Below are 24521 nucleotides of genomic sequence, written 5' to 3'. Positions count from 1 at the left end.
ATGTCATATTTTTAGGAGATGCTGGTCTAAGTTTTTTTTATTTTTTTCTGAAATACATGGAGTGACAAACAAAAATACTGTACTTCTAACTTTTGAAAAGCTCAAGAAGGGAGATTAAAATGTATAATGCAAATATGTCATTTTAGCTTAAATAAACTTATACTCACCCCTTTAATTTGAGAAGTATCTATTGTAAGTCTTGCAAGAAGGGCACCCACAGCATTTTGTTTGTCATCAAAATAGGCCATGTCCTATTAGTAGGGATAGAAAATAACATTATTTTATTTAGATAATTATTTCCTGAGAATTTCTGAAGATTGCAGGAGCTGAGCTCTGTATCAGCAGAGTGAAAGTAAGTGAAATTTGGTGTTTTTAGATTCAGCCTGGAGTAGGGCTGCCACTAGAAATGAGCAGACTTTAAAAAAAAAATGTTCAATTCGAATTTATTTGCGGCGAATCGGATAAAAAAAGGCTATTTCCTGGCTGAAGAGAGCCTTTATAATGGTGTAGAACACTGTGTCTTGCAGTAACACGCATAGGGAGTCTGCTGTGGTAGTGAAATAATACTGTGAGTCAGTATGACATGCAGTGGCGGATTACAATAGGGACGTTTGGGTCGGCAGCCCCGGGCCCAGCACCGCTGGGGGGCCCAACGCTGACCCGAACACCCACATACTGCTGCGGGGCACTGGAGCGCATAGCTCCCTGTCCCGTCCGCGATCACCGCCATAGGCTTCAGGCCTTGATGGCCCGAGGCCTATGCGGTAGAGAAATCCCGGCGCAGGCGTGCGCGATGACGTCATTGCGCGCCTGTGCCGGGACACAGCACTGTGACGCACCTGACTCTGCGAGCAAGCGCCTGGCCCTTGACATACAGTAGGTGAGTATTTATCTTTTCATTTTTTTGTTCATTTATTTATTTTTTTATTTCATGTGCCTACTTTGGGGGGGGTGGGCACACAGGAGGACATATTAGGGAAGTTAAATCGAGTACATTGGGGGGATGTGGGGGCTGTATGGGGTCAAATTAATATGGGAGGGAATACTATGTGGGGGCAAATTGCAATGTGAGGGCAGTGTGGGGGCTAATTACTATGTGGGGGCAGTGTGGGGGCAAATTGCAATGTGGGGGCTGTGTGGGGGCAAATTGCTATGTGGGGGCAGTGTGGGGGCAAATTGCTATGTGGGGGCTGTGTGGGGGCAAATTGCTATGTGGGGGCTGTGTGGGGGCAAATTGCTATGTGGGGGCTGTGTGGGGGAAAATTGCTATGTGGGGGCAGTGTGGGGGCAAATTGCTATGTGGGGGCAGTGTGGGGGCAAATTGCTATGTGGGGGCAGTGTGGGGGCAAATTGCTATGTGGGGGCAGTGTGGGGGCAAATTGCTATGTGGGGGCAGTGTGGGGACAAATTGCTATGTGGGGGCAGTGTGGGGGCAAATTGCTATGTGGGGGCTGTGTGGGGGCAAATTGCTATGTGGGGGCGGTGTGGGGGCAAATTGCTATGTGGGGGCAAATTGCTATGTGAGGGCAGTGTGGGGGAAAATTGCTATGTGAGGGCAGTGTGGGGGAAAATTGCTATGTGGGGGCAAATTGCTATGTGGGGGAGGTGTGGGGGCAAATTGCTATGTGGGGGAGGTGTGGGGGCAAATTGCTATGTGGGGGCAGTGTGGGGGCAAATTGCTATGTGGGGGCGGTGTGGGGGCAAATTGCTATGTGAGGGAAGTGTGGGGGCAAATTGCTATGTGAGGGCAGTGTGGGGGCAAATTGCTATGTGGGGGCGGTGTGGGGGCAAATTTCTATATGGGGGCAGTGTGGGAGAAACTATTGTGTGTGGGGAAATTGCTATGTGGGGACAAATTACTATATGGGGCAGTGTGGGGGCAAATTACTATGTGGGGGCAGTGTGGGGACAAATTACTATATGGGGCAGTGTGGGGGCAAATTACTATATGGGGCAGTGTGGGGGAAAATTACTATGTGGGGGCAGTGTGGGGACAAATTACTATATGGGGCAGTGTGGGGGCAAATTACTATGTGGGGGCAGTGTGGGGGAAATTGCCATGTGGGGACAGTGTGGGGGAAATTGCCAACGCTGACCCGAACACCCACATACTGCTGCGGGGCACTGGAGCGCATAGCTCCCTGTCCCGTCCGCGATCACCGCCATAGGCTTCAGGCCTTGATGGCCCGAGGCCTATGCGGTAGAGAAATCCCGGCGCAGGCGTGCGCGATGACGTCATTGCGCGCCTGTGCCGGGACACAGCACTGTGACGCACCTGACTCTGCGAGCAAGCGCCTGGCCCTTGACATACAGTAGGTGAGTATTTATCTTTTCATTTTTTTGTTCATTTATTTATTTTTTTATTTCATGTGCCTACTTTGGGGGGGGTGGGCACACAGGAGGACATATTAGGGAAGTTAAATCGAGTACATTGGGGGGATGTGGGGGCTGTATGGGGTCAAATTAATATGGGAGGGAATACTATGTGGGGGCAAATTGCAATGTGAGGGCAGTGTGGGGGCTAATTACTATGTGGGGGCAGTGTGGGGGCAAATTGCAATGTGGGGGCTGTGTGGGGCAAATTGCTATGTGGGGGCAGTGTGGGGGCAAATTGCTATGTGGGGGCTGTGTGGGGGCAAATTGCTATGTGGGGGCTGTGTGGGGGCAAATTGCTATGTGGGGGCTGTGTGGGGGCAAATTGCTATGTGGGGGCTGTGTGGGGGAAAATTGCTATGTGGGGGCAGTGTGGGGGCAAATTGCTATGTGGGGGCAGTGTGGGGGCAAATTGCTATGTGGGGGCAGTGTGGGGGCAAATTGCTATGTGGGGGCAGTGTGGGGACAAATTGCTATGTGGGGGCAGTGTGGGGGCAAATTGCTATGTGGGGGCTGTGTGGGGGCAAATTGCTATGTGGGGGCGGTGTGGGGGCAAATTGCTATGTGGGGGCAAATTGCTATGTGAGGGCAGTGTGGGGGAAAATTGCTATGTGAGGGCAGTGTGGGGGAAAATTGCTATGTGGGGGCAAATTGCTATGTGGGGGAGGTGTGGGGGCAAATTGCTATGTGGGGGAGGTGTGGGGGCAAATTGCTATGTGGGGGCAGTGTGGGGGCAAATTGCTATGTGGGGGCGGTGTGGGGGCAAATTGCTATGTGAGGGAAGTGTGGGGGCAAATTGCTATGTGAGGGCAGTGTGGGGGCAAATTGCTATGTGGGGGCGGTGTGGGGGCAAATTTCTATATGGGGGCAGTGTGGGAGAAACTATTGTGTGTGGGGAAATTGCTATGTGGGGACAAATTACTATATGGGGCAGTGTGGGGGCAAATTACTATGTGGGGGCAGTGTGGGGACAAATTACTATATGGGGCAGTGTGGGGGCAAATTACTATATGGGGCAGTGTGGGGGAAAATTACTATGTGGGGGCAGTGTGGGGACAAATTACTATATGGGGCAGTGTGGGGGAAAATTACTATGTGGGGGCAGTGTGGGGGAAATTGCCATGTGGGGACAGTGTGGGGGAAATTGCCATGTGGGGACAGTGTGGGGTAATTTATATGTGGGGGCAAATTACTATGTGGGGGAAGTGTGGTGGAAATTACTATGTGGGGGAAGTGTGGTGGAAATTACTATGTGGGGGAAGTGTGGTGGAAATTACTATGTGGGGGCAAACTACTATATGGGGGCAGTTTGGGGGAAATTACTGTGTGGGGGCAAATTACTATGGGGGGATTACTATATGGGGGCGTTGCTATTGGGGAGGCACTGTAGGGGCAATTCTATTATTTCTGGGGACACTATACAGGGATTATTGCCTGGAGCACAATAGAGGGTGTTATTATTACTGGGGGCACTCTAAGGGACATTATAGCTGCTGTGGACACTATAGGAACATTTGGGGTAATTTATCAAACTGGTGTAAAGTAGAACTGGCTTAGTTGCCCATAGCAGCCAATCAGATTCCACCTTTCATATTTGACAGCTCTTTTGGAAATCCAGTTCTACTTTACACCAGTTTGATAAATTACCCCAATTATGTCTATTAGGGTCACTATTTTTTCAGCAGTATAGTTCCTGGGGCATTGGGAAGCACAACGGGCACAGTATTGGGGGTGGCAGGATGACGCTTTGGGGACACCAGGATGAGGAGGTTGATAGAAAAATTGAGAAATATAATGTGTCTGTGTTACAAACTGTAGAGACGAGATGTGGCTGAAAGAATTTGCCATGGTGGTCTGGGTCAAATGGAGGAGAAGAGGAAAGAGTCTACATGACAGGAGATGTCCCTGGATGTAAGAGGTATGTGGTGCTGTATTCTCCTCCATGTCTTTTTTATTACAATTATATGTATTTTAAATTTGGTGACCAAATTTTTCAGTTTAGGACCCAATTTGGGGTATTTTTTTTTAGTCTGAAGATGTCATATGGCCTAAGAAGAGACTGTGGCGCCCATGAAGCACCGCAGCCTCTTCATACAAAAAAATAAATAAATAAATAAAATGGAGGAGGAGGGGGGGGGCAAGTTTGGTAGACAGCCCCGGGCCTATCATGCACTTAATCCGCCCCTGATGACATGCAAATGACAGGCGTCGCTCTTACAATCACTGCACACTTCACTTATCACGGGGCCAAAACTGACCAAATAACTCAAGTATGAACTTAACAGCTGTAACACAGACAGGATCCGTTGTGCATCTCATTTTTCCTTCCTTCTGACAGATCATTAGAAGGGTCAAATAAATGATGATGTCAGCCAGGTCGAAAGGCAAAATAGTGGCCCAGTCCTGAAGTGGGAAGGGTGGGAACAGCATGAGAAGTCCACAGAGTGTCCCTATGACATAGTGGTGAGGTAGAAGCAGCAAGAGGAGACCACATAGTGGCCCAATGACAGAGTGGAGTTGGCAGCTGCACCAGGAGGCCACAGAGCGGCACAATTACAGAGTGTGGAGGTGGTGGCAGCATTAGGAGGCCACAGAGTGGATCAATGACAAAGTGTGGAGGTGGCGGGAGCATCATCATCAGGGGGAGGCCACAGAGTGGCGCAATGACAGTATGGAGGTGGCAGCAGCATCAGGAGACCACAGAGTGGCAAGGTGACATAGTGTGGAGGTGATAGCAGCATCAGGAGACCACAGAGTGACCCGGTGACAGAGCGAGAAGGTGGGTGGCAATATGAGTACCAGCTGAATATGTGGGTGAAAGAAGGAACACTTGGCATCAGATGTGTGGCATCAGGTGGGTGGCAGCATCAGAATAGTAGCTGAGGCAGGTAGCCAGAAGAAACCGGTCTCTTTTGTCAAAGTATTGGTGTGGCACCATGGATGATCTAGTCTGATGCATCAGGCATTGGTGGGTGGAAATCCTGGCTGATTAACGCCTGATTCATCTTGACAGAGGTCAGTCTCTCCACATTTTGGGTGGACAGACAAGTTCTTCTTGGGGTAATTATGACCCCTGCCGCACTAAACACCCGCTGTGATGACACACTACTGGCCAGGCAGGACAGCTTTTCCAGGGCAAACTCTGCTAGTTGCTGCCACAAATTCAGTTTGGCTGCCCAGTATTCTAGCGGATTTCAATGTGGGGTGGCAGGGTACTGTCCAAGTATTCCACCACCTGCTGGTTGAGGTCCTGCTCCAGGTCTAGCTGCCGCTGCTGGTGAGTAGTTTCTTCACTAGGTGGGTGAAGAAAGCTGCTCATCAGCGACTCTAAACTCAAGTTGCTGCTGATGGAGCTGGTACTGCTCCTGCCACCCCACCCCTCCCCAGAAGATATGGCAGTGGAACGTGAGTGCAGAGGTCCCCCCTGATTAGACCTGCGAGAGGAAAGATGATGGCGCAGATAGGCAGCAGCCAACTGACTACATAGGATGTCTCTATAGTAGTTCAGTTTGTCCTCCCTCTCAGCGGGTGTAAGAAATGCCCCCATTTTGGACTGGTAGCAAGGGTCCAACAAGGTGGAGAGCCAGAAGTCATCCCTCTGCCGAATGGTGACAATTCAGCTGTCACTACACTACACTACAGCAGAGTTGAGGGAACACCTGGATGTTCGGGTTCGAGAAGTTCGGCCGAACTTCCCGGAAATGTTCGGGTTCGGGATCCGAACCCGACCCGAACTTCGTCCCGAACCCTAACCCCATTGAAGTCAATGGGGACCCGAACTTTTCGGCACTAAAAAGGCTGCAAAACAGCCCAGGAAAGGGCTAGAGGGCTGCAAAAGGCAGCAAAATGTAGTTAAATCCCCTGCAAACAAATGTGGATAGGGAAATGAATAAAAATAAAAATAAAATAAATAAAAATTAACCAATATCAATTGGAGAGAGGTCCCATAGCAGAGAATCAGGCTTCATGTCAGCAGAGAATCAGTCTTCATGTCATAGCAGAGAATCAGGCTTCACGTCACCCAAAACTGGAACAGTCCATTGCCAGATATTTAGGCCCCGGCACCCAGACAGAGGAGAGAGGTCCCATAGTAGAGAATCTGGCTTCATGTCAGTGACTCAGCAGAAAATCAGTCTTCATGTCATAGCAGAGAATCAGGCTTCATGTCGCCCACCACTGGAACAGGCCACTGTCAGATATTTTTAGGCCCCGGCACCCAGACAGAGGAGAGAGGTCCCATAACATAGAATCTGGCTTCATGTCAGCAGAGAATCAGTCTTCATGTCATCGCAGAGAATCATGCTTCACGTCACCCAACATTGGAACAGTCCATTGTTATATAATTTAGGCCCCGGCACCCAGACAGAGGAGAGAGGTCCCATAACATAGAATCTGGCTTCATGTCAGCGACTCAGCAGAGAATCAGTCTTCATGTCATAGCAGAGAATCAGGCTTCATGTCGCCCACCACTGGAACAGGCCACTGTCAGATATTTTTAGGCCCCGGCACCCAGACAGAGGAGAGAGGTCCCATAACAGAGATTCAGGCTTCATGTCAGCAGAGAATCAGTCTTCATGTCATAGCAGAGAATCAGGCTTCATGTCACCCACCACTGGAACAGGCCACTGTCAGATATTTTAAGGCCCCGGCACCCAGACAGAGGAGAGAGGTCCCATAACAGAGATTCAGGCTTCATGTCAGCAGAGAATCAGTCTTCATGTCATAGCAGAGAATCAGGCTTCATGTTACCCACCACTGGAACAGGCCACTGTCAGATATTTTTAGGCCCCGGCACCCAGACAGAGGAGAGAGGTCCCATAACATAGAATCTGGCTTCATGTCAGCGACTCAGCAGAGAATCAGTCTTTGAAGACGTTTTTTGTTTTTGAAGCCCTTCAGTCTCAGATGCCGTCTGATGGTTATGGGGCTGCAGTCAGCACCAGTAAGGGCCTTAATTTGGGTCGAGGATCGTCCAGTGTCTTGACGGACAGCCAATTGGATCCTCCGGCTCAGTGCTGATAAAAAAAATTTGGGTCTTCCACTTGACTTTTTTGTTTCATAACCCTCAGGATCATTTAAGAAATTTCAAATGACTGTCTTACTGCGTCCCACCTCAGCAGCGATGGCGCGGTGTGAGAGACCCTGCTTATGCAGTTCAACAACCCGACCACGTTAAAAAAGGGAGAGTTTTTTTGCCTTTGCCATCACAACGTGTGACTACCTGACAGAAAATGACAATGAATCCACATCTTTGCACAGATTTGGCCTTTTAAAGGCATGTGGTCCTAAAATTTGGATCAGCTGAAAAACAGCCTGTTTCAGTTTAATCAATATTTTCAATTAATTGAATGCTCAAAAAATGTTTTGTCTCACTCTCATTTCTTCTTGTTGCATATTGACTCTCTACTTGGAACCTTGTTAAGATCCAACAATGTAAAATATGATTTTTTGCCTTTTTACAAGTGGTCTTAAACTTTTGATCAGGACTGTATATGTAGTTGGTGTGTCTAAGACATGGCTGGACTCTTCTCACGACTGGGCTGATAATATATGTGGTTTTACACTCGTCAAAGACAGGGCTAATAGAAAAGGCTGTGGTGTGTAACTGTATGTGAGGAGTGTTATGAAGGTAAGTGTGAAAGAGGCAATTGTGGTTGAGGTTGTTGAAGCCTTATGAGTGGAATTACAAAGAGAAATAAACTTGGAAAAAATAATACTTGTTGTAATCTATAGACACCCTAACATCACAGAGGAAATAGAAGTTCAGCTGTTGAACCAAATACAGCGGACTGCACAGGATGGGCATTTGTCATAATGGGAGATTTTAACTTCCAAGATATTGACTGGGGTGATGGTTCTGCCTCAACTGCAAAGGGGAGAAAATTCTCCAAATTTCTGCAGGACCACTTTATGGGCCAGTTTGTAGAAGAACACACTAGGGCCAATGCTCTGTTGGATGTAGTAAATTCTAACAATGCAGAGCTTCTTGGAAATGTTACTGTTTGTGAAACACTAGGTAATAGTGACCACAATATAATTATATTTCCCCTGAACTGTAAAAAGCAAACTCTGGTTAGGAGAGCAAAAACACAGAATTTTAAAAAGGCCAATTTCCCTGGGTTGAGGACAGTATTTTGGGACATAGACTGGGAGCAGCTACTGTCACAGAATACTGAGGATAAATTAGTAAGCTTGAATTTTGTTTGGGGAAAAATGTTTTAAGGATTCTTTACCCCTTAAAGGGTTTCTATCACTTCGTTTCACCTATTTAGCTTTCAGACACTAGCGATCAGCTAGTGTCTGCTTTATCTAACCATCCTAATATAAGAGCTTATTGTCCTGCCGTTTAGCTAAAAAAATAACTTATATAGATATGCAAATGAGCCTCTAGGTGCTATGGGGGCGTGATTAGCACCTAGAGGCTCCGTCTACCTTAACAAACTGCCGCCGCCCAGCGCGTCCCTCCAGCCCGCCCATCTCCTCCGGAATGCGATGCTCCTCGTATTCGGCGCATGCGCAGTGAATATCTGATCGCTTCCCTGCTCAGACATCTCCACTGCGCCTGCGCCGATGACGTCATAGTGCTCCGAGAAACAGGCGCAGTGGAGATGTCTGAGCAGGGAAGCGATCAGACATTCACTGCGCATGCGCAGAACAGAGACGCGCACGGAGAGGATCGCTTCAGCTGGAGATGGGCGGGCTGGAGGGACGCGCTGGGCGGCGGCAGTTTGTTAAGGTAGACGGAGCCTCTAGGTGCTAATGACGCCCCCATAGCACCTAGAGGCTCATTTGCATATCTATATAAGTTATTTTTTTAGCTAAACGGCAGGACAATAAGCTCTTATATTAGGATGGTTAGATAAAGCAGACACTAGCGGATCGCTAGTGTCTGAAAGCTAAATAGGTGAAACGAAGTGATAGAAACCCTTTAAGGACTCAGCTGTATTTCACATTTATTGCAAATCTGACCAGTGTCACTTTAAGTGCTGATAACTTTAAAACGCTTTGACTTATCCAGGCCATTCTGAGATAGTTTTTTCGTCACATATTGTACTTCATGACACTGGTAAAATGAAGTAAAAAAAAAAAATCATTTTTATTTATAAAAAAAATAGCAAATTTACCAAAAAAGAAGTAACAAATAGCAAATTTCCAAGTTTCAATTTCTCTACTTCTATAATACATAGTAATACCTACAAAAATAGTTATTACTTCACATTCCCCATATGTCTACTTCATGTTTGGATAAATTTGGGAATGATATTTTATTTTTGGGAGATGTTACAAGGCTTAGAAGTTTAGAAGCAAATCTTGAAATTTTTCAGAAATTTTCAAAAACCCACTTTTTAGGGACCAGTTCAGGACTGAAGTCACTTTGTGAGGCTTACATAATAGAAACCACCCAAAAATGACCCCATTATAGAAACTACACCCCTCAAGGTATTCAAAACTGATTTTTACAAACATTGTTAACCCTTTAGGTGTTCCACAAGAGTTAATGGCAAATGGTGATAAAATTTCAGATTTTCGATTTTTTGGCAAATTTTCAATTTTAATCAATTTTTTCCAGTAACAAAGCAAGGGTTAACAGCCAAACAAAATGCTATATTTATTGCCCCGATTCTGTAGTTTGCAGAAACACCCCATATGTGGCCGTAAACTAATGTACGGGCACACAGTAGGGCGTAGAGGGAAAGGTGCGCCGTATGGTTTTTGGAAGGCAGATTTTGCTGGACTGTTTTTTTTGACACCATGTCCCATTTGAAGCCCCCCTGATGCACCCCTAGAGTAGAAACTCCATAAAAGTGACCCCATCTAAGAAACTACACCCCTCAATGTATTCAAAACTGATTTTACAAACGTTGTTAACCCTTTACGTGTTGCACAAGATTTAATGGAAAATAGAGATACAATTTCAAAATTTCACTTTTTTGGCAGATTTTGTTGGTACTAGTTTAGGGTACATATGATTTTTGGTTGCTCTATATTACACTTTTTGTGAGGCAAGGTAACAAGAAATAGCTTTTTTAGCACCGTTTTTTTTTTTTTTTGTTATTTACAACATTCATTTGACAGGTTAGATCATGTGGTATTTTTATAGAGCAGGTTGTCACGGACGCGGCGATACCTAATATGTATACAATTTTTTTTTATTCATGTAAGTTTTACACAATGATTTCATTTATGAAACAAAAAAAATCATGTTTTAGTGTCTCCATAGTCTGAGAGCCATAGTTTTTTCAGTTTTTTGGTGATTATCTTAGGTAGGGTCTCATTTTTTGGGGGATGAGATGACAGTTTGATTGGCACTATTTTGGGGTGCATATGACTTTTTGATCGCTTGCTATTACACTTTTTGTTACGTAAGATGACAAAAATTAGCTTTTTTTACACCGTTTTTATTTTAATTTTTTTACGGTGATCACCTGAGGGGTTAGTTCATGTGATATTTTTTTATAGAGCCGGTCGATACCTAATATGTATACTTTTTTTTATTTATGTAAGTTTTACACAATGATTTTATTTTTGAAAGCAATAAAAATCATGTTTTAGTGTTTCCATAGTCTAAGAGCCATAGTTTTTTCAGTTTTTGGGAGATTATCTTGGGTAGGGTATGATTTTTGCGGGATGAGATGACGGTTTGATTGGTACTATTTTGGCGTACATGCGACTTTTTTTGATCACTTTTATTACCTTTTTTGGGAAGGTTGGCAAAATTTCAATTTTCTCATAGTTTTAATTTTTTTATTTTTATGGCGTTCACCGTGCGGGGAAAGTAACATGACCGTTTTATAGATCAGGTCGATACGAGCGCGGCGATACCTAATATGTGTAGTGTATTTTATTTTTTAAATTTTTATTCAGTGATAAATGTTTTTTTTTTTTATCTTTACTTTTTTCACTTTTTTTTCACTTTTTTTTTACCCAGACCCACTTGGTTCTTGAAGATCCAGTGGGTCTGATGTCTGTATATTACAGTACAGTTCAATATATAGTGTATTGTACTGTATTTTACTTATACTTTGTCTGAACAGATCTATGCCTTTAGCACAGATCTGTTCAGCACCATGGACAGCAGGATGCCTGAGAAGGCGTCCTGTTGCCAAGGGAACCTTCCCGGTCTGCCACAACTGAGCAGACGGGGAAGGGGAAGGAGGGGGGCTCTCTCCCTCTGTGACATCATTCTGTCTGGGGGCTGCAAAGGCACAGCAGCCCACGGATGGGAGAGGGAGGGAGCTCCCTGCGCTGTTAACCTTTTCCATACAGCGGTCCATACGGCCCTGCCTACCGCCCGCACCGCCTGCAACCCCCCCCCCCTGCACCACCCGCCGGCATAAAATCATTCAGGGGTGCAGGGTGGGTGAAAAAAATCTTAATTTTGGGCATTTTAACGTTTCTGATCCCCGCAGTCAGGGCCCGCGGGGATCAGAAACTGCTGCAAACCGCAGGTCTGAATTGACCTGCGGTTTGCGGTGATCGCCGATACGGGGGGGTCACATGACTCCCCCCTGGCGTTGTGACAGGCATCCTGTTCCGATTAACCCCCGCAATCGCGGTTTAAACTCATGCTGTAACAGTACGTCATGGGTCCTTAAGGACTCGGGAAACATGCCGTACCGGTACATCATGCGTCCCTAAGGGGTTAAGGGACTAGATACAGGAGTATGTGACTGTTAATGGTATCATAAGTGATAACCAGCATGGGTTTACTAAGAAGAAACAGAAGTTGTCAGACCAACCTGATTTATGAGAATAATAGCACCATTTCTATTTTTCCAGATGACACTATGCTATGTAGTACTGTACAGCTTAACGAAGACGTTCGAAAACTACAGGCTAAGGCCTCCTGCACACGACCGTTGTGTGCACCCGTGGCCGTTGTGCCGTTTTCCGTTTTTTTTCGCGGACCCATTGACTTTCAATGGGTCCGTGGAAAAATCGGAAAATGCACCGTTTTGCAGCCGCATCCGTGATCCGTGTTTCCTGGCCGTGAAAAAAATATGACCTGTCCAATTTTTTTCACGGCCAACGGTTCACGGACCCATTCAAGTCAATGGGTCCGTGAAAGAACACGGATGCACACAAGATTGGCATCCGTGTCCGTGATCCGTGGCCGTAGGTTAGTTTTTATACAGATGGATCCGAAGATCCGTCTGTATAAAAGCTTTTTCAAAGCTGAGTTTTCACTTCGTGAAAACTCAGAACCGACAGTATATTCTAACACAGAAGCGTTCCCATGGTGATGGGGACGCTTCTAGTTAGAATACACTACAAACTGTGTACAAGACTGCCCCCTGCTGCCTGGCAGCACCCGATCTCTTACAGGGGGCCGTGATCAGCACAATTAACCCCTTCAGGTGCGGCACCTGAAGGGGTTAATTGTGCTGATCACGGCCCCCTGTAAGAGATCAGGGCTGCCAGGCAGCAGGGGGCAGACCCTCCCCCCCCTCCCCAGTTTGAATATCATTGGTGGCCAGTGCGGCCCCCCCCTCTATTGTAATAATAGGTTGGTGGCCAATGCGGCCCCCCCTCCCTCTATTGTAATAATTCGTTGGTGGCACAGTGTGCGCCCCCCCCCTCCCTCCCTCTATTGTAATAATTCGTTGGTGGCACAGTGTGCGCCCCCCATCGGCCCCCCCTCCCTCCCTCTATTGTAATAATTCGTTGGTGGCACAGTGTGCGCCCCCCATCGGCCCCCCCTCCCTCTATAGCATTAACAACATTGGTGGCCAGTGTGCGGCCTCCCATCTCCCCCCCCCCCATCATTGGTGGCAGCGGAGTCCCAGTTTAATCGCTGGGGCTCCGATCGGTAATCATAGCAACCAGGACGCTACTACAGTCCTGGTTGCCATGGTTACTTAGCAATAGTACAATAGTAGAAGATTCATACTTACCGGCTGCTGCGATGTTCGTGTCCGGCCGGGAGCTCCACCTACTGGTAAGTGTCATTGCTAAATGAACTGTCACTTACCAGTAGGAGGAGCTCCCGGCCGGAAGCAGACATCGCAGCTCCCAGGTAAGTATGAATCTTTTACTATTGTACTATTGCTAGTAACCCGCTGCCACCAATGATCGGGGGGGGGGGTAGATGGGAGGCCGCACACTGGCCACCAATGTTGTTAATGCTATAGAGGGAGGGGGGGCCAATGGGGGGCGCACACTGTGCCACCAACGATTACAATAGAGGGAGGAAGGGGGGGGGGGCGGGGGTGCGCACACTGTGCCACCCAGGAATTATTACAATAGAGGGAGGAAGGGGGGGGGGGCGCACTGGCCACCAATGATATTTAAACTGGGGAGGGGGGAGGGAGGGGGGTTAATTGTGCTGATCACAGCACCCTGTAAGAGATCGGATGCTGCTAGGCAGCAGGGGGCAGTCATGTACACAGTTTGTAGTATATTCTAACTAGTCTAATCACCATGGGAACGCCTCTGTGTTAGAATATACTGTCGGAAATGAGGTTTCACGATCTAACTCATATCCAACAGTATATTTTAACATAGAGGCGTTAAAATATACCATCGGATTGGAGAAAACTCCAATCCGATGGTATAAAAGGGACTCCAGACTTTACATTGAAAGTCAATGGGGACGGATCCGTTTGAAATGGCACCATATTGTGTCAACGTCAAACGGATCCGTCCCCATTGACTTGCATTGTAAATCAGGACGGATCCGTTTGGCTCCGCACGGCCAGGCGGACACCAAAACGACTTTTTTTTCATGTCCGTGGATCCTCCAAAAATCAAGGAAGACCCACGGACGAAAAAACGGTCACGGATCACGGAAAAACGGGACCCGTTTTTGCGGACCGCAAAAAAATACGTTCGTGTGCAGGAGGCCTAACTTGAACACATATTCCATGTGAATAAATGTAAAGTTATGTATCTGGATAATAATAATATATGTGCATCATATGTCATTTGTAGAGAAGAAATTGGGTGTACTTGTAGATCATAGATTAAATAACAACATGCAATGTCAATCAGTTGCTTTTAAGGTTAGCAGGATATTGTCATGTATTAAAGGGATTGTCTAACTTCAGAAAATAGCATTTATTATGTAGAGGAAGTTAAAGGGGTTGTCCAGGCTTTTATTATTGAGCCTCCGTGTAGGTCATCAATATCAGATCGGAGGGGGTCCGACACCTGACACCTGCGCCGATCAGCTGTATGAGGAGATGGTGCACACAGTGCGCATGCACAGTCTCCCTTCTCTCTTCCTGCTCACCACTGGTGTCTATGGCAAAGACCATAGACCACAGCAGCTAGGTCGTAATGACCTACATGACAGGCAATTTGTTGAAATGAAGAACCTCTCTCAGTCGATTAATTCCCCCCTCAGAGTCTGTCAACTGAGAAAAATATCTTTGGGTGCATCATAGAGGATTCCTTAGCAGACAAAAGTCTCTCACCAAGAGGTATGCTACCCTAAAGTAGGCTCTGAGAACCTGTTCATAGGGTAGCAGGGAAAGAACTTTTTTTGTGCCCTCTTCTCGCAAGACCAAGTGTCTAATCAGACCACACCTGTAAACATTAACATATCTGCCTGAGACATGTTTTATGTTATTTTTCTTCGTCAATGAGTGTATAATATGTATATATTGGTGTGAACAGGCAATTATGGGAATAGTTTCAGTTGGTGAAGGTTTTTTAAATGTTTTCTTTCATTCTTTCTCTTATTGGCATTGTATTCACTGCACAGCACAACATACTGAGGAAAGAAGGCAGAAGAAGGCTTCTGTCTTTTGGGTTCCACAGCCTGCTCCTGTCAAATTGCAGGAGGGGAGACCACATGGACATCTTGCTGCAAACCATAGAATACTGCATTTTTCTGTTCAGGTAACCATTGCAAGCAGCAAGGGTCAAAGCCAAATAACATCTGATGGGTAGGAGTTTTCTAAAAAGACAACATAACACTGCTCTATTTAGTTTACCAGACAACCCCATTACAAAGATAATCAATGACCAAGTAAAGTTCAGTTCACACAATAAACATAGCTTCTGTTTACAATGGAGCAAATGGACACCAATAAATCTTAAGGAACCCTACTGACGTAGGCTAAGTTCACACTTCAGTTATTTGGTCAGTTATTTCTATCAGTTATTGGGAGCCAAAACCAGGTGTGGGTCAAAAACACAGAAACAGATGAATATCTTTACATTATAAGTTATCTCTGTTTAGCCTTCAGTACTAGTTTTGGCTTACAATAGCTGATGGAAATAACCAACCAAATAACTGAAGTGTGAGTTCAGGCTTAGAATGAGCTTCATTATTGGCAGGGTTCTGATTCTTTTGACAGCAAGAATAGTACTTCTGACTGCACTATTCTTGCCATGATGAAAAATACTGTAAACTCTTACAGGATAACAAAAACAGCTAAATGAACTGAGCCTGGGTGACAAAAAATGCAAGCAAAATATTCTATAGTAACAAGAAGAATAATACAAACAGCTGTTAACTGCTTTACCTGTCGGAGCAATGCTTTAAATGACAAGGATTTCAGCCTCATTGTTAGATTTTCCCCCGACTTTCCAAACATGAAACCCTGAAAAATACAATAAATGAGAAAGTCTAGCACTGTCCTGCCACAGTTTATCCAGAGATGATTGTTTTCCGAGGTGAAATTATATGATCTTGAAATAATTCTGTGGAGTTCTGTGTATTGGGAGAAATTACAGTACAGCAAAAATTGATTTACGGTAAATATACAAAACATTTCCAGTAATTGAAAAAAACTGCTCAAAATATAACATGTCATTTTTCATTAAACAAATTGTTAATGCTGATGTCTGATAAGCGAGTACCTAAAAATCTACTCCTTGTACTAATATTTTTTTGTCTCCTGTATTGGACTGTATTTGAGCAGAAAATAAATAATAATTTATTTTTGGTGAAGTGTTCTTTTCCATCGGTTTGCATATTCAGTCACATTCTAATTCCTCTGGGTTTATTTTAGCTTACTCTCCTAAATTTAAACTGGACAGGAGGCATCTTCATTTAAAGGGCATCTGTTAGCAGCATCAATGTTATTAAGCCATCCATATTGCCTGGTACGGCCCCTTCTGAATAACAACATACCTTTCTTCCCCCAACTTGCTCCTGTGTTCAGGAGAAGTAAACGTTATGCAAATTAGGGTTTATGTGCACCCTAGCTTCTCCTCTCTGCTTCCCTGGATACTTTCGTCTCTATTGAATGCCTAACCCTGTGGATTACGTGGAAGAGGAGTGTCAAGGGAAGAAGAATTGTTATGGCAGACAGAGTTGCTAGTGCCAACCCTTGGTGTACTGTATTTAAGCTCTAATTTGCTGATTTATTTTAAAAACACATCTCCTAAATGCAGCAACAGACCGGGGAAAGAAAGGCTTGTGTTTAATTAGTGGGATTAGCCCTACCAGACATTATGGTTGGTTTATTAGCATTGACCCTGCTGTCAGATATCCTTTAAGTCCCATTCACATGTAGTGTTTATGCTGTGTTTTCTCTATACGGTCCATGGAGGACGTGCAAGCACAACTTAAAGGGGTTCTCCAGGGATTAAGAAAATGAAAATATGTAAATATTACTTTATTATAAATATATTCCCAAATACCTTTCATTAGTTATAATGGTTTGTTTTGTCTAGCAATGATTAGGAGAAACAAAATGGCCGCTGTCCTATTAGTGCACACAAAACCTGTCCTAATCACACAGGAGCACAAGTTACTTCACAACACTGAGGTGAAGAGCTGCTTCATCCTCCTCTCTGCTCTACTTGTCAGGGATTATGGTCCTGAATACAGCTGATAAGATTTTAATCTGAATCTCTGTAGGAATGGAGTTTATGAAGAGACATGAAATACAGATAGGATGGACAGGACAGACTATGGTAATGGAGAGTGCATACAAGTGCTGCTGCTCGTTAGCCACATCTGCTCATGAACTCCATTCCTACAGAGATTCAGCTTATGAGCTTATTAAAGGGTTTCTATCACTTCGTATGACATAATTAGCTGTCAGACACTAGCGATCTGCTAGTGTCTGCTCTGGCCAACCATCCTACTATAATCACTTGTGGGGCAGCGGTTTTGCTAAAAAACTAACTTTTATAAATATGCTAATGAGCCTCTAGGTGCTATGTGGGCGTCATTAGCACCTAGAGGCTCCGTCTACCTTCATACACAGCGGCCGCCCAGCGTGTCCCTCCAGCCCGCCCATGTCCTCCTCCGTGTGACGCAGCAGACGAATTCTCACGCATGCGCCGTGCGCGGCTGTATTCGGCGCATTTGAGATGTCTGAGCTCGGAGCGGTCAGACATTCAATGCGCATGCGCCGAATACAGCCGCGCATGCGCATTGAATGTCTGACCGCTCCGAGCTCAGACATCTCAAATGCGCCGAATACAGCCGCGCACGGCGCATGCGCGAGAATTCGTCTGCTGCGTCACACGGAGGAGGACATGGGCGGGCTGGAGGGACGCGCTGGGCGGCCGCTGTGTATGAAGGTAGACGGAGCCTCTAGGTGCTAATGACGCCCACATAGCACCTAGAGGCTCATTAGCATATTTATAAAAGTTAGTTTTTTAGCAAAACCGCTGCCCCACAAGTGATTATAGTAGGATGGTTGGCCAGAGCAGATACTAGCAGATCGCTAGTGTCTGACAGCTAATTATGTCATACGAAGTGATAGAAACCCTTTAAACTGTATTCAGGATCATAATCCCTGACAAGCAGAGCAGAGAGGAGAATGAGGCAGCTCTTTATCTCAGTGTTGTGAAGTAACTTGTCCTCCTGTGTGATTAAGACAGGTTTTGTGTGTGCTAATAGGATGGTGGCCATTTTGTTTCTCCTAATTGCTCCCTAGACAAAATGAGCCAGTATAACTAATGAAAGGTATTTCGGAATATATTTATCATGAAGTAATATTAAAGTATTTTAATTTTCTTAATTCCCGGAGAACCCATTTATGTAAGCTGTCAGAGGACAGCTCTAAAGGACAATAAGGGATATTTACTAAGCTAATTAAAGCACTAATGTGGTGTACAAAAGTCATAGTTGGTGCACACCATATGTGCGCCATAATTTGCGACTTTTTAGGCTTCTAGACACTTTTCCAATGTGGTGAAAAAAATGAGCGTGGCTTCGCAACGCCCGCCACATCTACTTTAGCTAAAGTCTATGTCAGACTGTAGCTGGCATAGACTTCAGTTTCTGTGGCTCGGTAGGGCAGAGATGTGCCTAGTTTATTAGGAAGTTTCAACTCATGGCAGTGCAGGAAGATCAAGACTGGCGGACGGATGCACCAGTCTTGATATATCACCCCCATTTTGTGTCAGAATCATATGGTACCAAAGACTGACAAAAAGACAAGTGATTTGTTTCTATTTGTATTTTTCTCTCTTTCATTTTTAAGTTAATTGTTGCTTAAAATGATTTCATATAGTAAGAAATTAATGCAAGCTTTAATGCTGCAAAGACTTTTCAGGAACAGTGATGGTCAGTTGGCAGTGTTCGAAAGCGAACACATGCGGGCTGCCATCTTTAGTAAGGTAGAATCACCCGTCCGGCGATGCACAGGTAAGCCATTACCTGTGCCTGTGCCGGGAGCCGGTCTGAAATCAAATGCAGTCACCGGGAGCAGGCAGTTCTGAGAACAGCCGCTGAGGGCCTTCATCGGGCTGTTCTCGGAACTGCCTGCTCCCAGTGACTGCATTTGATTTCAAACCGGCTCCCGGCACAGGCACAGGTAAGGGCTTACCTGTGCATCGCCGGACGGGTGAGTCTACCTTACTAAAGATGGCAGCCCGCATGTGTTCGCTGGTGAACACTGCCAACTGACCATCAGTGTTCAGGAACAGATCAGCATGCTGCGCTATTCTTCTTGTCAAAATGGCAGGCATCATGCTGAAACTCAACCCATCCCATAATACCGTAAGTCAATGGGGCCCACTGTGTGTCAATCAGAGGATCCGGAATTTGTAGTTTTCTGCTCCAGTGATGGACTATAACGCCAGCAATGACAACACTTTTGTGAATTCAGACTTTTAACCCCTTAGGATCGGGATCACTTTCACCTTAAGGACCAGTCAATTTTTTGCAAATCTGACCAGTGTCATTTTATGTGTGAATAACTTTAAAACGCTTTAACTTATCCATGCCATTCTGAGATAGTTTTTTCGTCACATATTGTACTTCATGACACTGGTAAAATGGAGTCAAAAACGAAATTTTTATTTATAAAAAAAATCCAAATTTACCAAAAATTAGGAAAAATTTGTTATTTCCAAATTTCTATTTCTCTACTTCTATAATACATAGTAATACCTCCAAAAATAGTTATTAATTTACATTCCCCATATGTCTTCATGTTTGGATCATTTTGTGAATGCCATTTTATTTTTTGGGGATGTTAGAAGGCTTAGAAGTTTACTACACACCTCAAGGTATTCAAAACTTATTTTACAAACTTTGTTAACCCTTTAGGTGTTCCACAAGAATTAATGGAAAATAGAGATAAAATTTCCAAATTTTACTTTTTTAGCAGATTTTCCATTTGAATCCATTTTTTCCAATTACAAAGCAAGGGTTAACAGCCAAACAAAACTCAATATTTATGGCCCTGATTCTGTAGTTTACAGAAACACCCCATATGTGATCGTAAACTGCTGTACAGGCACACGGCAGGACGTAGAATGAAAGGAATGCCATACAGTTTTTGGAAGGCAGATTTTGCTGGAATGTTTTTTTGACACCATGTCCCATTTTAAGCCGCCTTGATGCACCCCTAGAGTCGGAACGCCAAAAAAAGTGACCCCATTTTAGAAACTACACCCTCAAGGTATACAAAACTGATTTTACAAACTTTGTTAACTATTTAGGTGTTCCACAAGAATTAATGGAAAATAGAGATAAAATTAAAAAATTTCACTTTTTTGCCAGATTTTCCATTTGAATACATTTTTTCCAGTTACAAAGCAAGGGTTAACAGCCAAACAAAACTAAATTTTTATGGCCCTGGTTCTGTAGTTTACAGAAACACCCCATATATGGTCGTAAACTGCTTTACGGGCACACGACAGGGCGCAGAAGGAAAGGAATGCCATACGGGTTTTGGAAGGCAAATTTTGCTGGACTGGTTTTTTGACACCATGTACCATTTGAAGCCTCGCTGATGTACCCCTAGAGTAGAAACTCCAAAAAAGTGACCCCATTTTGGAAACTACGGGATAGGATGGCAGTTTTGTTGGTACTATTTTAGGGTACATATGATTTTTTGGTTGCTCTATATTACACTTTTTGTGAGGCAAGGTAACAAGAAATAGCTGTTTTGGCAGTTTTTTTATTTTTTGTTATTTACAACATTCATCTGACAGGTTAGATCATGGGATATTTTTATAGAGCAGGTTGTCACGAATGCAACAATACTAAATATGACTACTTATTTTGGTTGTTTGTTTCAGTTTTACATAACAAGGCATTAAAAAAAAAAAAAGATTCTTTAGTGTCTGCAGATTCTGAAAGCCATAGTTTTATTTATTTTTTGGGCGACTGTCTTGTTTAGGGGCTCATTTTTTTGTGATGAGATGACAGTTTGATTGGAACTATTTTGGGGTGCGTATGACTTTTTGATCGTTTGCTATTACACTTTTTGTGTTGTAAGGTGATAAAAAATGGCTTTTTGACACTTTTTTTTTTACAGTATTCACCTGAGGGGTTAGGTCAGGAAATATTTTTATAGAGCAGGTTATTATGGACGCAGTAATACCTAATATGTCTGCTTTTTTTTATTTATGTAAGTTTTAGACAATGATTTCATTTTTGAAACAAAAAAAATCATGTTTTAGTGTCTCCATTGTCTGAGAGCCATAGTTTTTTCAGTTTTTGGGTGATTATCTTGGGTAGGGTATGATTTTTGTGGGATGAGATGACGGTTTTATTGGCACTATTTTGGGGTGCGTATGACTTTTTGATCGCTTGCTATTACACTTTTTGTGATGAAAGGTGACAAAAAATGGCTTTTTTCACACAGTTTTTATTTTTTGGGGTATTCACCTGAGGGGTTAGTTCATGTGATATTTTATAGAGCAGGGTATTACAGACGCGGCGATACCTAATATGTGAAGTGCATTTTATTTTTAATTAATTTTTATCAGTGATAAATGTGTTTTTTTATTTTTTTGACCCAGACCCACTTGCTTCTTGAAGATCCAGTGGATCTGATGTCTGTATAATACAATACAGTACTGGTTCCTGAAAATCCAGTGGGTCTGATGTCTGTATAATACAATATAGTACACTATATACTGTACTGTATTTTCACTTTACACTTAGTCTGATCAGACTTCTGCCTTTAGCATGGCAAGCCAGAAGCCTGTGAAGGTGTCCGGTGGCCATGGTAACCATCACCCGCTGCCACAACAGAGCAGCGGGTGATGGGGAGGAAGGGGGGCCCCCTCCCTCTGTGATCCCGTCAAGAATCGGGGGCTACAACGGCACAGCAGCCCCCGATGGGAGAGGGACCTCCCTTCCTGTTAACCCCTTCCATACATCGGTTCCTGTGGACCGCGGCATGGAAGGGGTTAAACGGCTGACATATGTGAACACGGATGTCAGCCGTTTCAAGCAGAGTGTCAGCAATGTGCTGACACTCTGCTAACCGCTCGGCCATTCTGAGAGAGGGGGCGGGCAGATGATCGTGCCTCTCCCCCACTGCACGCACCTCTCCCAATGAGCGCTGTGGGTGGGGTTAAAAATGAAAAGTTAGGTAATTTTGAAGTTTATGACTTTGTGACCGCGGGGATCAGAAACTTCCAAAAGCGCTGCAAACCGCACGTCTGAATTGACAGGTCACAGGACCCCCCTCGGCATTACCACAGAGTGCCTGCTGAATGATTTCAGCAGGCACTCTGTTCCGATCACCGCCCGCCGCACGGGGACGTACTTTGTGTTGCTGGCAGTATTTTGTTATGGACTGTGGTATTTGGCTCTATTGGGGTGGTATAATGTGCCACAATATGATATTGCTGGCCCTGTATACGTGTGTTGTCCCTGCTTTCCATCAATTTGGACCCGACTACTTTTTTTTTTTTTCCAGGGCCACTATAAGTTGCCAGTCCGCCCCTTGTATCAAGCAAATTAAAACACACATACTGCAGAAGTCTATGGATTTCCTTTGCATAACGCATATACTGTATGTATGTTTATTAATGCATATTGTGGTGTCCTTTATTACATCAAAATCATATATAATAAATCATTAATATTTAAATATGTCTTACCATGATGACATGCCCTATACAAATGGTAAATCCCAGGATTACAAATGTTAGTAATGCTTGATTAATCTTTTGAACCTTTCGGATAGGGTCTCTTTCACCAAATGTCTGAAAAATCAGAATGAAGAACATTTCTATTAAGTTATTCGAAAATGCTGATTTTATTCACAATGGAGCTAGTTAGTGAGCAATAGATAAAACTAGACCCAGGAAACATGCACCACAGGTTGACATATGGAGAGTAGAGATGGCCTTGAGATCCGCCCGACGGTCATTTTGCGGCGAACTTTGCTCGTTCGGGGTTCGCCGAACAGGCTAACATATGGCGATGTCCGCTGGCACCATATTATTTTGCATTGTGCAGAACTTTGACCCATAACATATCCATCAGGTGGGACAGGACAGCCAATTGAGATGTTTCAGCACATGGACACACCACCTACCCTATTAACCACCTCAGCTCCCCTAGCTTAAACACCCTTAATGACCAGGCCACTTTTTACAATTCTGCACTACACTACTTTCACGGTTTATTGCTCGGTCATGCAACTTACCACCCAAATGAATTTTACCTCCTTTTCTTCTCACTAATAGAGCTTTCATTTGGTGGTATTTCATTTCTGCTGACATTTATACATTTTTTGTTATTAATCGAAATTTACAGATTTTTTTGCAAAAAAATGAAATTTTTCACTTTCAGTTGTAAAATTTTTCAAATAAAACTACAAACCGGATTCCAAAAAAGTTGGGACACCATACAAATCGTGAATAAAAACTGAATGCAATGATGTGGAGGTGCCAACTTCTAATATTTTATTCAGAATAGAACATAAATCACGGAACAAAAGTTTAAACTGAGAAAATGTACCATTTTAAGGGAAAAATATGTTGAATCAGAAATTCATGGTGTCAACAAATCCCCAAAAAGTTGGGACAAGGGCATTTTCACCACTGTGTGGCATCTCCCCTTCTTCTTACAACACTCAACAGACGTCTGGGGACCGAGGAGACCAGTTTCTCAAGTTTAGAAGTAGGAATGCTCTCCCATTCTAGTCTAATACAGGCCTCTAACTGTTCAATCGTCTTGGGCCTTCTTTGTTGCACCTTCCTCTTTATGATGCGCCAAATGTTCTCTATAGGTGAAAGATCTGGACTGCAGACTGGCCATTTCAGTACCCGGATCCTTCTCCTACGCAGCCATGATGTTGTGAATGATGCAGAATGTGGTCTGGCATTATCTTGTTGAAAAATGCAGGGTCTTCCCTGAAAGAGATGACGTCTGAATGGGAGCATATGCTGTTCTAGAACCTGAATATATTTTTCTGCATTGATGGTGCCTTTCCAGACATGCAAGCTGCCCATGCCACACGCACACATGCAACCCCATACCATCAGAGATGCAGGCTTCTGAACTGAGCATTGATAACAACTTGGGTTGTCCTTGTCCTCTTTGGTCCGGATGACATGGCATCCCAGATTTCCAAAAAGAACTTCGAATCGTGACTCGTCTGACCACAGAACAGTCTTCCATTTTGCCACACTCCATTTTAAATGATCCCTGGCCCAGTGAAAATGCCTGAGCTTGTGGATCTTGCTTAGAAATGGCTTCTTCTTTGCACTGTAGAGTTTCAGCTGGCAACGGCGGATGGCATGGTGGATTGTGTTCACTGACAATGGTTTCTGGAAGTATTCCTGAGCCCATTCTGTGATTTCCTTTACAGTAGCATTCCTGTTTGTGGTGCAGTGTCGTTTAAGGGCCCGGAGATCACGGGCATCCAGTATGGTTTTATGGCCTTGACCCTTACGCACAGAGATTGTTCCAGATTCTCTGAATCTTCGGATGATGTTATGCACAGTTAATGATGATAGATGCAAAGTCTTTGCAATTTTTT

General features: G+C 44.3%; 1 long non-coding RNA gene across 1 annotated transcript; it reads right to left on the bottom strand.

Annotated features, from left to right (window-relative positions):
* Positions 1 to 167: 167 nt before the first annotated feature.
* Positions 168 to 22679, bottom strand: LOC121002309. Its single transcript, XR_005779280.1, has 3 exons — positions 22633 to 22679; positions 15846 to 15923; positions 168 to 251 (listed from the first exon to the last, which is right to left on the bottom strand). It is a non-coding gene; the product is annotated as an uncharacterized LOC121002309 (long non-coding RNA).
* Between the last annotated feature and the right edge of the window lie 1842 nt (positions 22680 to 24521).

The sequence above is a fragment of the Bufo bufo genome, chromosome 5 (assembly GCF_905171765.1).
Source record: "Bufo bufo chromosome 5, aBufBuf1.1, whole genome shotgun sequence".
Lineage (NCBI taxonomy): Eukaryota > Metazoa > Chordata > Amphibia > Anura > Bufonidae > Bufo > Bufo bufo.
The sequence above is the reverse complement of the archived record's forward strand: the minus strand, read 5'-3'. Positions and strand labels throughout refer to the sequence as shown.